The sequence below is a fragment of the Salvelinus fontinalis genome, chromosome 12 (assembly GCF_029448725.1).
Source record: "Salvelinus fontinalis isolate EN_2023a chromosome 12, ASM2944872v1, whole genome shotgun sequence".
NCBI classification, from domain to species: domain Eukaryota; kingdom Metazoa; phylum Chordata; class Actinopteri; order Salmoniformes; family Salmonidae; genus Salvelinus; species Salvelinus fontinalis.
Window position 1 is genome coordinate 450258 of NC_074676.1, and position 5182 is coordinate 455439.

Genomic DNA, 5182 nt, shown 5'->3' on the forward strand with positions numbered 1-5182 from the left:
TGCACAACACACACACACATACATAACATACACACACACATGAATACTGACGCCACACAGACACACAAACTTTCAGTCTGGATGTATGTGGATGCACAACACACACACACACACACACACACACACACACACAACATAACATACACACACATGAATACTGACGCCACACAGACACACAAACTTTCACACTGGATGTGTGTGGATGCACAACACACACACACACAGTACATGCATACATACAAACACACACACATAACATGCACACACTTGCATACCGACGCCGCACACACACACACACACACACACACACACACACACACACACACACACACACACACACACACACACACACACACACACACACACACACACAATTTCACACTCACCATGTACGGTGCTGCAACTGTTATCTAGCCTGTTGCCTAGTCACTTTACCCCTACCTATATGTGTTGTACATAGTTACCTCAATTACCTCGTACCCCTGCACATCGACTCGGTACTTGTACTTCCTGTATATAGCCATGTTAGTTTAAATTTGTATTTTTATTAGTTATTCACTGTGTATTTATTCCTAGTGTCACTATTTCTTTTTTTACCTCATCTTTAACTCTGCATTGATGGAAAATGACCCGTAAGTAAGCATTTCACTGTTAGTCTACACCTGTTCTCTAATTAGGCGGAGCCTTTGGATCTTTGGTTTTCCTAGATTTGACTACTATGTTGTCATCACTACATCCAATGGATTTAGATACTGCTTTCAGGCTCATTTCTGCAGCATTAGTAAAGATGTGATCAATACATGTTGATGATTTCATTTCTGTGCTGTTTGTAACTATCCTGGTAGATTGATTGATAACCTGAACCAGGTTGCAGGCACTAGTTACAGATTTAAGCTTCCTCTTGACTGGGCAGCATGATGAAATACAGTCAATATTTAAATCACTCAGAAAATATACCTCTCTGTTGATATCACATACATTATCAAGCTTTTCACACGTTATCCATATACTGACTGTTAGCAGTTGGTGATTTACACGATGACGGGGCTGCTCGTTTTGACTGCGCTGTTTGCGGCCGTTTTCGGCAAGGAGACTTTTGAGGGGTGAGTGGACACACCAATATTTGGTGTCATGTTTGATATATCACCAGTAGTTGCTATGTAAAGATTGAGGAGCCATAGGAAGGGTAATAATGCCATATGTCATGCTTGCCCCTGTGATTCTGGAGACATGAGTTGCTTCTTTAGACTGAACGACAGTCAGGCCTTATTACTTTACAATCATCACTTCAACGGAATCATTAGAAATGACTACTCATGGGGAGGAACGGACAGATATCTTCAATGATAACTGTAAAGAGGAAGCAAAGCTTATGGTTAATGTTGAATAAAACCGTAAGTGATGCTGTAAGCAGGCGTTTAGCCACAGTCTTTGTTGGGTAACATTTTTCTCTCCCTTTCTCAACTCCAAGCATAGTTGTTGAAAGCTGAATGTTTCTCCTGTCTTTGTAGGGACCAGGTCCTTCGTATCACTGCGAGGGATGAGGTCCAGCTCACTCTTCTGAAGGATCTGTCTGAGATGGAACATCTCCAGGTGTGTGACATGATCATCACCACTGTAGAGCCTTGACCAGGACATTTCCCTTTCACTATAGCTGCTCAAAACACTTATATCGGCATACATTTTAGTCCAGGACTATGCTGAATCTGTGTCTGGGCCGGTCTGGCCCATTGTGTTGGTTTGTTGACCTAACGTGTCATTCCTCTCCTCTGTCCCAGTTGGATGTGTGGATGGAGACCACTGACCTCCCCACTTCAGTGGACATCAGAGTTCCCTTCACCAGCCTGCAGACCGTCAAGGCCTTCCTGGAGACCGAGGACATTGAGTACTTCATCATGATCAAGGACCTGCAGGTAGGACTGCTTTCTGAGTCAGGGAGAAAGTGACTGAGGTCAGGGTGATTACTTCAGTCTTACTTCATCTTGGCTGATCTTGAAATGTGTAAATCCATGTCATGACTTACAGTAAATAAATAAGATGGTTGAATAAGCCTTGTAGTGACTTTTGACCACCCTTTTGCCCACAGGTTATGCTGGATGAAGAGAAGGAGAAGATGTTGAGTTCTGCCCGTGCCACTGCCCCCAGAACCAGTGATGACTACGACTACTCCAACTACCACACCATAGCCGACGTAAGTTCTGTATCCCGAAACGCAAGCGGCAAGGAGAAATGGGACAGCCCATTTCACATGACCACTCAGAGCAGCACACATTCAGGCAGACGCTATTAACTGTTATCATAAGATCCACATAAGAGTGACATGACAGTGACATGGACTGACATGACACCTAGAGAATTGTTTGAGTTGACTGTAACATCTCTCTCTCTCTCTCTCTCTCTTTCCCTCTCTCCAGATCTATGCTTTCCAGGACATGCTGGTGGCTGAGAATCCCAACCTGGTCAGCAAGATCGTGATTGGCCAGAGCTACCAGGGACGCCCCCTGAATGTGCTCAAGGTAAGTTCCTGACCACAGTGGGCCTTGTCACATTACTAGCTAGTACTCTTTACACGTGAAATATACATCTAATAGAGACATACAAGCCTAGTTTTTGCCTGATCCTGGATGAGCCACCATTTTTTGGTACATGTTAATTAAGTGCTTGGTTGTATGTTAAATGTCTCACGTTTACAGTATTTGAGGATTACGGTAGATGTTCTTTACACCCCCCTCCTTCTCTCTTTTCTAGTTCAGCACTGGTGGAAACAACAAACCTGGTATCTGGCTTGACACTGGAATCCACTCCAGGGAATGGGTCACACAGGCTAGCGGCACCTGGTTCGCCAAGAAGGTGCATCAGCACTAACTCCCTGACAGTCTTTAAACCTTTCCCCTCTCTTCATCTACACATCTGTTCACCAAACCACTGTATCACTCTCACTATTACTCACTATGTATGGGCAGTCATGATTGAAGATTTATGATATCATTTTTCTGTTTCAATGTCCAGATTGTGACCGACTACAGAAGTGACGCCGCCCTCACGCCATCCTGGACAAGATGGACATCTTCCTGGAGATTGTGACCAACCCTGACCATCCCGGCTACTACTACACGCACACTAGCGTGAGTCGCTCACAACAGAAGATGTGTCCTTTACGGTACATTTTAGGTTAATGTTCCGTACTTGATCGCTATGATTACTAAATGTCAGATTTTGTTTACATCATGTTATCTCGCTCCACCTCTTTGATTATTAACTACATGTTACACGTGTGCGTGATCTGAATCTCTTATACATATGTACGATCTTAATTTGAGCCAGTTTGCTACAGCATGAAAATAATCCTGCAGCAACAGGAAATTTGAATAATTGTGTGGATTATAATTAATGGACAATTTTGTAAGGGTTGATACTTTTTTTGCATGTTTGGTACCATGTTTGGTACCATGTTTGGTACCATGTTTGGTACCATGTTTGGTACCATGTTTGGTAACATGTTTGGTACCATGTTTGGTACCATGTTTGGTAACATGTTTGGTAACATGTTTGGTAACATGTTTGGTACCATGTTTGGTACCATGTTTGGTACCATGTTTGGTAACATGTTTGGTAACATGTTTGGTACCATGTTTGGTACCATGTTTGGTACCATGTTTGGTACCATGTTTGGTAACAACTTGTGGCATCCGTGCCTATAGGCAGCACCCTGCCTGCATTCTCCACTACATGTTGCCTCACCAGGGGAAGTGTGGCTACAACAGGATACTTTAACATTACGTTACTTGTATTATCTGCCCACAGCACAACCTGGCCAGGAAGGCTATCACTGATCTGGCTTCCCTGTACGGAACCTTCTACAGATACGGCAGCATAATCAACACCATCTGTAAGTGTCAAAACCCGGCTACACCTATTCATTGCTTTAAATGGATCCCATCGCATGCCATTCCAGTCCACTCTAGTCCACCACAGTCTATCAACATGAGCACACTCCATCTGAATACTATAAACAATGCTGTTATATACTCTGTGACATTAATACAGAAACTATTGTCAACTCCCTTTTTTCTTGTCAATTCCAGATCAGGCTAGTGGTGGTACCATTGATTGGACCTACAACCAGGGCATCAAGTACTCCTACACCTTTGAGCTGAGAGACACCGGTCGCTATGGTTTCATCCTGCCAGCTAATCAGATCCTTCCTACTGCCAAGGAGACTTGGCTGGCTCTGATGGCCATCATGGAGCATACCAAGGACAACACCAACTAGATGGGTCACCACGACAACCTACAGGACACTGTGTCATTGTACTGTTGTACATATATAGGAAAAGTTACCATTCAGTCTACCATGGCTCTGTCCAGGGCACAATGAGACCAATAAATGTCAACTGTTATACCTGATTTTGTCTATTTCATTTTTCATACTCTGCCAAGCTCTTTGGGTGATGCCAAAATGAAGCAGAGAGAAAGGTTGTTATGGTTGAAGTAATCTCTCTTGGAGAGGTACAAACTGTATACGAAAAAACATATTTGAACTTGTATGTCAAAAATAAAGGAGTTTAGTAACATAAGAAAATGCAAAAACGTGTTGTTTTAAAATGTCTTCTAAATGAAAAGAAGTGCCCTGTGGGGGTGGGAAATATGGACCTGACAAATATTTCTCGGGAGTGAGTTGGCTTCTAAAAGCAGTTTTGGTGTTTCTCTGTCTCCAAGGCTTTTTGCTTGACCCGGTTGAATGTACAGGTATGGTGATTTGAATTTAGTTAGAGCGTTAGATAAACGGCAAGTAATCTCTGGCAGATTAATGTCTTTAAAGGAGACATATAGGACATGTGGGGGCATGTAAAATATAAACACAATCATTCTTAAACAATACATAACACAATTGTTTGATGTAAGTCAGAGGTCACTTATTCCTTGTCTCTAATTTTTCAAATGTGAGTACCGTAATAGTCTAAAGGACCGACTCAGTCCTCAAAAAGGGTTGCGACAACCCTTGGGGGCATATCTTTTACAGTACAGAATACAAACACAGGCAAACTAAGCAAATGGAACAGTAAGGGAAAAAACTGAAAATCTGGTCCATTCTCATTGTCCTTCTCGGTATCTGCTCCAGAAATACTCACCATTAGTGTTACATCAGAGTTGGTGTGGGAAACAGAACAGCAGGAGAAAA

At 42.7% G+C, this 5182-nt stretch overlaps 1 pseudogene; it reads left to right on the forward strand.

Moving 5' to 3' along the window:
• Positions 1-1026: 1026 nt before the first annotated feature.
• Positions 1027-4400, forward strand: LOC129867667 (carboxypeptidase A1-like; annotated as a pseudogene).
• Positions 4401-5182: the final 782 nt, after the last annotated feature.